The sequence below is a fragment of the Hypanus sabinus genome, unplaced genomic scaffold (assembly GCF_030144855.1).
Source record: "Hypanus sabinus isolate sHypSab1 unplaced genomic scaffold, sHypSab1.hap1 scaffold_486, whole genome shotgun sequence".
Lineage (NCBI taxonomy): Eukaryota > Metazoa > Chordata > Chondrichthyes > Myliobatiformes > Dasyatidae > Hypanus > Hypanus sabinus.
In genome coordinates, this window is record NW_026781356.1 from 247,650 (window position 1) to 258,082 (window position 10,433).

Below are 10,433 nucleotides of genomic sequence, written 5' to 3' on the forward strand. Positions count from 1 at the left end.
TATAAAGTCTCTCCTTTTAAATGGACTGTGAGCATTTCGAACATTTGTACTTTAAAGAACTGTTTTTGCAACATCGCTTTAAGAACTTTTCAAGCTGCCGCACAGCAGCTGATTTCCGGTTACGTTAGTGTTTGTTTACTTTTGGGGGGTTTGTTTTCAGTGTACAGTAAAAGTGTTGTTTGTTATAAAAACCCTTGCCGAACTCATATGTTTATTATTGCCTGAATACGTAACAGTAGTCAGTGGGATGAGTTGCACAGTAGAAGGTGGACAGAATCGGGGAGGATGGATGCAGCACTGGAGATGTTATATTTGAATGCACACGGTACACGGAATAAGAAGATGAACTCGCAGCGCAGTTGCAGATTGGCAGGTGTGATGTTGCAGGCCTCACTGAATGATGGATGCGGGAGCGATTCCCATGGGTGGAGGAGTGGCTCACTGAATGATGGATCCGGGAGAGATTCGCATGGGTGGAGGAGTGGCTCACTGAATGATGGATGCGGGAGAGATTCCCATGGGTGGAGGAGTGGCTCACTGAATGATGGATGCGGGAGAGATTCGTAGGAATGGAGGAGTGGCTCACTGGAAGAAAGCAGAGTGCTGGGATACATGGGCATGACTCTGTTTGGCAATCGGTGGTGAGCAGTGTGCCGCAGGCGTCGGTTCTGGTCCCACAACTGCTCACGATATATATTTACGATCTGGAAGAGAGGTCCGAGTATAGTGTCACGAAGATGGCTGATGTTACACAACTGTTCACGATATTCATTAACGTTCTGGAAGATAGGATAGAGTGTCGTGTACCTAGGTTTGCTGATGATACTAAATTGACTGGAAAATCAAATTGTGCAGAAGATACTTAGAGTCCACATTGAGATATAGATAGGTTGTGTGGGCGAGAGTCTGGCAGATGGAATACAATGTTAGTAAATGGGATGTCATCCTCTTTGGCAGGAAGAAAATACAGAAGAGCAGATTATTACTTAAGTGGTAAAATATTGCAGCGTGCTGCTATGCAGAGGGACTTACAAGTTCCCCTACATGAATCACGGTCTGGTTTGGTTTGCAGGTGAAGCAGACTGTCAGGAAGGCAAATGAAATCTTGGCTTTCATTATGAGAGGGGCTGAACTAAAGCGCAGGGAGGTTATGATGGAACTGTACAGGGTCCTGGTGGAACCACCCCTGGAATGCTGCGGGCAGTTCTGGTGTCCTTACTTGAGGAAGGATATACTGGACTTGGAGGAGGTGCAGAAGAGGCTCACTAGGTTCATTTCAGAGATGGGGGGCGGAGAAAATGAGGAGAGATCGAGTCGCCTGGCGCTGTACTCATTGGAATCCAAAGAAAGGGAGGAGATCTTAGAGAAACAGATCAAAAAAGAGATAGATAAGATAGAAGCAGCGAAGTTGTTCCACTGGGAGCTGAGCCGCGAATGTGTGGACGATCCCTCAAGTTTCTCCTAATGCAAGGAAGGGAGGAATGTAGGAGAGAGAGAGAAATGGTGGGGAAAGCGGAGAGTGATGGAAGTATGGAGAAAGAGAACGAGAGAAAGAGAGAGTGAGTGAGAGAGAGATAGGGAGAAGAAGGGCCACTGGATGCCGGAGGCGAGGAAACCATGTGGATGCAACGAGTTTACTTCACTCGGAGTGCGGTGTGACCTCACTCACTTCGGTGCGTGTTCGGGCTTTGACCTGGGGTCGTGGCTTCTCGCGGACTGAAGGCCTGGAGCCCCGGCGATGAGCAGGAACAGACCAACGTCCAATCCATGAACCAACGGTGGCTGCATATCTCCCGGGAAATACAAGTTATGTATGAGTGACACAAATCCCTCCGACATTCCCTCCTGCCCTCAATATTTTCTCTCTTCCTTCCATTCCTTATCTTTTCCTCCCCCTGTTTATCTTCCGCTCTCAATCCGTCTATATTCCTCTCTTCCATCCCTTCCCACGGTTCTCTTTTTACTCTCTGAAGCGCTCACTCTCCCCTTCTCTCTCCTCCACTTCGCTTTCCGGCTCCCCCCTCCCTCTCTTTCTCCCGTTCACCGCCTCTTTTCTCCCGCTTTCCCAATTTTTCGCCGAAAGTCCTCACCCTCTATTCTGTACATCGCTGCTACCTACTCCTGTTTCCCCATTTCTGTCACGCTTAGCTTCCATCTCTCTCCACACTCTACCCCTTCTCTCACCCCCTCGACCTTCTGTACACTCCCCTCACCTCTTCTCCGCTGATCCCTAATCATCCCCTCTCACCCCTCCCTCTCTTTCTCCCCACTGTCAATATTCTCCCAGCTCCCACCACTCTAATCTCTCTCAGCAACGCACTCTCATTTCCGCATTCTCTGTCCTCTCCGCAATTCCTCTCCCTGCTCTCGGTTCCTCTCTTTATCAGCTGTCCACCTGGAGTTTGCTGGTGTCGGTTTGACCGCCTTCTCATCACGGGTTTCCTCCGACAACGGTCGTTGTCAGCTCAGAGACGCAGAGAGTGCTGTACAAGATGGATGAGGGCAAAACCTACGTCAACGTGAGGTTTGCAGAAACGGATGCACGGTCTCCTTCCAACGGTGAGTGGGTCAGATAAAAATGGGGGTAGAGAGAGCTCCATTCTGAGTTTGATCCCGGGTGTGTGCGACCGGACGGGTAGAGGGAGCCTCACGGACTCTCAATGTTCTGTCCCCAGCTGAACCTGATGTATCGTACGTGGAACTTAATCTCAGGACCATCTCTGTTTCCCGGCTCCGGACAGGTGGAGGTCAGTTTCATCTCTGTCAGTTTGACCGCCGTTAGGTGACGTGTTCGCTCATGTCGGGAGATCTCAGGGAAGGCGCTCAATTGAACCTAACCATCAGTCAGAGGGACCCCACGAACCCACGATCCCTGGGTTCACTATTCTGTCCCCAGCTGAAAGGTGGGATAGGCGATGAGGAGGGAGCACTGTTGGAGGATTGGCGCAGAGCCTGCACTCGGGGTGGGGGAGTGGAGACATAGCTGGGGAGGGGAGGTATAGAGGGAGTCATATGGAATAGGATGAAGAGAGAGTATTGTGGGAGGAGTCAGTAAAGAGCGAATGTCATCGCAAGGGCGTTATGTTAGTTGTACTGCGGGAGGGGTGTTGAGCAGGAGACATTAAGAAAGGAGCGCTGTGGGGATGGCAGAGAGCAGGAAAAACCGAGCGAGGACTGATGAGGATATAGGACAGTGGGAGGGACGCAATATAAAATTAAAATCTCACTCTACTCTTACTTACCCCAGTCTCTATTCCCTCTCTCCATCTCCTCACTGCCCTCTTTCTCCTACTACCTCACTAAACCTCTACCAATTTCCCCCGTTCTCGCCCGTCCCTCTTGTTCATCCTCTCTCTCCACATTTTCTCACACTTCTTCCTCTATTCCCCTTCTTTCTCGACTTTCACCTTACGTCTTTGCCTCTCTCCATCTCTCAACCCCTTCTCTCCCCACTCTTTCCCTCATCTCACACTTTCTACCGACTCTCTCCTTCATTCTCTCTCTGTTCAAACGCTCTACAGCCCCTCTATCACACCGCCCCTCTCCCGCTCTTCCTCTTCCCGCATCCTCTCGCTACCTATTATCTCTCTCAATTGATTTCCGTGTCCATCCCCTCTCGCTTCCCCCCCCCCACCATTTTCCACTCACTCCCACTCCACACACTCTCCTTTTCTCTACCCACCAATCCCCTCTTTCTGCTTCGCGCACTCTCCGGTCTCTATTATCCTTCTGTTTTCCCCTCTCTCACTCTGTCTCCCTCGCTCTCCTTGTCTCTTCACCCGTCCACACTTGTCCTCACTTCTACCTCTCCCCACTTATTCTCTCTCTCTCACCCTGTCAATGTTCCTTCACTCATCGTCTTCCATCCATTTGCTTCACTCTCTCTCTCTCTCTCTCTCTCTCTCTCTCTCTCTCTCTCTCTCTCTCTCTCTCTCTCTCTCTCTCTCTCTCACTCACACACACACACACACACACACACACACACTCATATTCTCCGTCTTTCCTCCCCAGACGGTCTGATCTCCACCTATGCAGAACTGAACTTTTCGAAAGCCGAACCCCTCATTGCTGAGTTTGAGGATCACCGCAACGTCTCGCATCCTGGCGAGCAGACAATCACTGCACAGACAGGTCAGTGGTCGCAGTATTGACGTCATTCTGGAGAGTCTCACAAGTCATGCCCCCAAGTCTCCACGTTCCTAATGTACCCGAATAAACCACTTCCTCCGGCAGCTCGTTCCATAGACGTTATAACATATGGGTAAACATAGAAACATAGAAAATCTACTGCACAGTACAGTCCCTTTGGCACACTAGCTTATGCCGAACATGGCCGTACCTTAGAAATTACTAGCCTTACCTATAGCCCACTATTTTACTATGCTCCATGTATCAATCTAAAAGCCTCTTAAACGACCCTATCTTATTCGCCACCACCACCGTTGCCAGCAGTCCACTCAACGCACCCTCCACTCTCTGATTAAAAAAAAAACTTACCACTGACATCTCCTCTATACCTACTCCACATCTCCTTGAAACTGTGTCATCTTTGGGAACCATTGCATCCCTGGGGGAAAGCCTCTTACTATCCAAAAGATCAACGCCTCTCATCATCATTTACACGTCTGTCAGCTCTAACTCATACTCCTTCGCTCCAAGGAGAAAAGGCCAAGTTCACTTAACCTATTCTCTTAAGGCATGCTCCCCAATCCAGGTAAAATCCTTGTAACTATCCTCTGCTCCGTTTCTACGGTTTTCCCATCCTTCCTATAGTAAGGCGACGAGAGCTGAGCACAGAACTCCGGGTGAGTCTTAGCAAGTTCCTATAGAGCTGCAACATTACATCTTGGCTCGTAAATTCACTTCCACGATTGATGATGGCCATCGTAACCGCAGAGTCAACCTGTGCAGATGTTCTGAGCGTCCTAGGGACTCGGACCCCAAGATCCCTCTGATCTTCCACACCGCCAAGTGTCTTACAATTAATACTATATGCTGTCACCTTATTTGACCTACCAAAATGAAGCACTTCAAACTTATCTGGGTTGAACTCCATCTGCCACTTCTCAGCACAGTTGTGCATTGTATCAATGTCCCGCTGTAATCACTGACAGCCCTCCACACTATCCACAAAACCTCCAACCTTTGTGTAATCTGCAAACCTACTAGCCCATCTCTCCACTTCCTCATCCAGGGCATTTATTAAAATCACCATGAGTAAGGGTCCCAGAACAGATTCCTGAGTCACTCCACTGGTGACAACCCTCCATGCAAAAAATGACCCGCCTACAATCACACTTTGCCTTCTGTGGGCAAGCCGGTTCTCGATCCACAAAGCAATGACGCTTGGATCCCATGCCTCTTTACTTTCTCAACAAGCCTTGCATGGGGTACCTTATCAAATGCCTTGCTGAAACCCATATACACTACATCTACTGCTTTTCCTTCATCAATGTGTTTAGTCACATCCTCATAAAATTCAATCAGGCTCGTAACGCACAACCTGCTCTTGACAAAGCCATGCTGACTACTCCTAATCATGTTATAGCTCTCCAAATGTTCAAAAATCCTGCCTCTCAGGATTCTCTCCATCAACTTACCAACCACTGGGGTACGACTTACTTGAGTATAATTTCCTGGGCTATCTCTACTTCCTTTCTTGAATAAAGGAACAACATCCTCAACCCTCCAATCCTCCGGAACCTCTCCTGTTTCCATTGATCATACAAAGATCATCACCAGAGGTTCAGCAATCTCCTCCATCGCCTCCCACAGTAATCGGAGGTACATGCCATCCGGTCCCGGCAACTTATCCAACTTGATGCTTTTCAAAATCTCCAGCACATCCGTTTTCTTCATATCTAAGTGCTGAAGCTTTTCAGCCTGCTGCGTCATAACTACTGTCAAGAAGATTATTTTCCATAGTGAATACCGAAGCAAAATGTTCAATAAGTACCTTCGCTATTTCATCCGGCTCCATACACAGTTAACCCACTGTCACATTTGATAGGTCCTATTCTTTCACGTCTTATCCTCTTACTCTTTTCTTACCTGCAGAATCCCTAGGGGTGCTCCTTAATCATGCACGCCAAGACTTCACTTGGCCCCTTTCTGGCTCTCCGAAATTCCCTTTTAAGTTCTTTCCTGTTAGCCTTACAATCTTCTAGATCTCTAACATTACCTAGCTCTCGGACCTTTTTGCAAGCTGTTTCTATTCTTCTTGACTAGATTTAGTACAGCCTTGGTACACCACTGTTCCTGTACCTTACCATATCATCCCAGTCTCATTGGAATGTGCCTATGTAGAACTCCACACAAATATCCTCTAAACATTTGCCAGATTTCATCCGTACTTTTTACTGGTATCATCTGTTTCTTATTTAAGATTCCAATTTCCTGCCTGATAGCCTCGTAATTCCCCTTACTCCAGTTAAACGTTTTTCTAATTTGTCTGCTCCTATCACTCTACAGTACCGTTGGATAGGTGATAGAATTATGATCAATCTCTCAAAAATGCTTTCCAACTGAGATTTCTGACACTTGGCCACGTTGATTCACCAATACCAAATCAAATACAGCCTCTTCTCGTGTAGGCTTCTCTATCTTCCTGAACACAGCTAATAAACTCTACCCCATATAAACCCCTTGTTCTAGAGAGATGTCAATCGATACTTGGGAAAGTAATATCTCCCATCGCAGCAATTTTGATAGTATACATTTCCTGGATCTGTTGCCATATCTGCTCCTCAATATCCCTGTTACTCTTGGGCGGCCTATAAAATAAAACTGTAAATTTATTGACCACTTCCAGTTCCAAACCTCCACAAAAGAGACTCATTAGACAATCCCTCCATAGCGTCCACCTTTTCTGCAGCCGATGCTGCACAGATATGTGGATGAACTGCTAGTGTTGAAGAAACAGAGAGACTTCAGTAGTTTAGAAGAATGGACAAAGCAGTGGTAAATGAAATACAGTGTTGGAAAGTATATGGTCATGCACTTGGGTGGATGAATTAATTCAACAGACTATTATTTAGATGCGGAGAAAATTCAAAATGTAGAGATGCAAACGTACTTGGGAGTACTTGTGCAAGGTACCCTAAAGATTAATTTCCAGTTTCGGTCAGTAGTGAAGAAAGCGAATGAAATGTTGACATTCAGTTCTAGATGTACAGAATAAAAGAGCAGGAATGTGTTTATGAGGCACCAAAATGCACTCATAAGACCACACTTAGAGGTTTGTTTTTGCTGTTTTAATCTCCATATTCATACTGATATTATAGTCAATAGACAATAGATGCAGGAGTAGGCCATTCGGAAAATGGAACCAGGAGCGGCACTCAATCTGATCATGGCTGATCATCCACAAACAGTACCCCGTTCCTGCTTTCTCCCCAGATCCCTTGACTCCGCTATCTTGAAGAACTCTGTCTAACTCTTTCTTGAAAGCATCCAGAGAATTGGCCTCCACTGTCTTCTGAGGGACAGCATTCCATAGATCCTCAGCTCTCTGGGGGAAAGTGTTTTCCTGAACTCCGTTCTAAATGGTGTACCTCTTATTCTTAAACTGAGGCCTCAGGGTCTGGGCTCCACGAACATCAGGAACATAATTCCTGCCTCTAACGGGTCCAAGCACTTAATAATCTCATATGTCTCAATCATGTCCCCTCTCATCCTTCTACATTCCAGTGTATGCAAGCCCTGTCGATTCAATCTTTCAACATATGACAGTCACGCCATTCTGCGAATTAACCTTGTGCCTACGCTGCACTCCCTCAATAGCAAGAATATCCTTCCTCAAATTTGGAGACCAAAACTGAACACAATGCTCCAGCTGTGGTCTCACCAGGGCCCTGTATAACTGCAGAAGGTCCTCTTTGCTCCTATACTCAACTCTCCTTGATATGAAGGCCAACATGCCACTAGCTTCCTTCACTGCCAGGTGTACCTGCATGTTTACTTTCCGTGATTTATGTACAAAAACACCTAGATCTCGTTGTACATCCCCTTTTCTTAACTTGACACCTTTCAGATATTAGTCCCCCTTCCTGTTCTTGCCACCAAAGTGGTTAACCTCACATTTATCCACATAAAACTGAATCTGCCATGCATCTGGCCACTCACGCAACCTGCCCAAGTCACTCTGCAATCTCCTATCATCCTCCTCATATTTCACACCGCCACCAGCTTTGTGCCTGCAAATTCGCTAAGGTACGTTTAATACCTTTATCTAAATCATTGATTTATATTGTAAATAGCTGCGGTCCCAGCACCGAGCCTTGCGGTACCTCACAAGTCACTGCCTGCCATTCTGAAAAGGATTCGTTTATCCCTACTCTTTGTTTCCTGTCTGCCAACCAGTTTTACATCCATGTTAGTACCCTAACCCAATACCATGTGCTCTAATTTTGCCCACTAATCTCCTCAGTGGGGCCTTATCAAAGGCTTTCTGAAAGTCCAGGTACACTACATCCACCGGATCTCCCTTGTTCATTTTCAGAATTACATCCTCAACAAATTGCAGAAGATTATTCAGGCATGATTTCCCCTTTGTTCCATTCGAGAGGGTTGAGGGAAGATTCCCGAGAATGATTCCAGGAACGAAAGGGTTTCGGCATGAGAAACGTTCGGCAGCTCTTGGGCTGCATTCCCTGGAGTTCAGGAGAATGAGGGAGGATCTGATAGAAACATTCCGAATGATGAAAGTCCTGAACACACTAGATATGGAAATGCTCCTTCCCGTAGTGAGGAATTCCAGGACAAGAAGTCACAACTTCAGGATTGAAGCTCATTCTTTTAGAACTGAGATGCGGAGAAATTACTTTAGTCAGAGGGTGGAAAATCTGTGGATTTTTTTTTTACTACCAGCTGCTGCGGAAGCCAAGCTACTGAGTGCATCTAAGGCAGAGATAGACAGGTTCCTGTGGAGACAGCGTTTCAAAGAGTATAGGAAGTAGGCAGAGGAGTGGGGATGATTGAATGGCGGAGCAGACTCGATGGCCCGAGTGGCCTACTTCTGCAACCTAATCTTATGGTCTTATGGTCGTATGGTCTCGCCACAGCTGCGCAAGAACGGAAGTCGAAAGTGAAGATCGGAAATAGACCGTACCGTCTGATCTGCCGACTCTGCCTCATCGTGATTGTGGTCGGACTGTCGATCCGTGGTGAGTGGAATGGGCTCCCGGTGGAGTCAGACGCTAAATAATGATACCCACACGCCCCTCACTGTAACACCGTTTAAAACCCATCACCAAAACACGGACACACCGCTCACCGTAATAAAAACACGGACTTAACCATAACACAATCAGGACACGTTCTGTTCACTATAATATCAGCAGCACTGTCACGGTCACGAACTTCAATTAGACACAAGAACACTCCTAACCGCGACACTGACACGATCATCTCCGGGACACACACATGACAGTCGCACTGACTGCAACGCACCCCTCACTGAAACATCGACATTCTCCTGACCGTATCACTGATAAACTCCTCAGGGCCACAGCAAAACACACCTCACACTGACACCGACAAGCTCTTCACCGTAACACTGGGGCACAATACACCGGGACACCTTCACGCTCCTCAACGTGATTCGCTCTGCACCGCACCGTGACAAATACTCACACGTCACTGTAACACCCCTTACCGAGACGGTACCGGTCCTCAACCTAGCTCACTGAGGCAATTACCCACGCCTCACCCTGACACAGGGAAACCCCTGAACGTGATACCGACACCTAAATTTACAATGATATCGACATCTTCCTCTCCGTGACACCGTCACAGAGTTCAGCGTGATACTCTCACACACAGCGCGGCAATGACATGTCTATCACCGTGACACAGACATACTTGAGAACAACACACCATGACACAGACACTCCACCCACGGTGAAACGACAAGGCCCTTCACCCTGACATTTTCTTCGCCTTGACATCGAGTTACAATTGATTGTATCCCTGTACACCTCTCTCCGGGGCAGAGAAACTCCTGTCACAGTGACAGCGACACGTCCTTCTCATCAACTCTGACATGCCCCGCACGATACTGACGCAGACCCCCATGGTAACCACAAAACCATCATCGGGACATTGATACACCCTTCAGCGTGACACCGACACGCCCCTCAAGGTGGCGCCTCCCAATGAACCACACGCGCATCCTTTAGATTTTTTTGTATTATGAGGACACTCGTTTATTATCATTGAGAAATGCATGCATTAAGAAATGATACAATGCTCCTCCAGAGTGATATCACAAAATTTAAAAAAAACGAGAAACCAGAGACAAACTGACAAAACCAAATAATTGTAGCATATAGTCACAGTAGTGCAAAGTAATACCGTAATTTGATAAAAAACAGACCATGGGCAAGGTTTAGTAAAAAAGTCTCCAGTCCCGATAGTCCCGATATCAGGCAGCA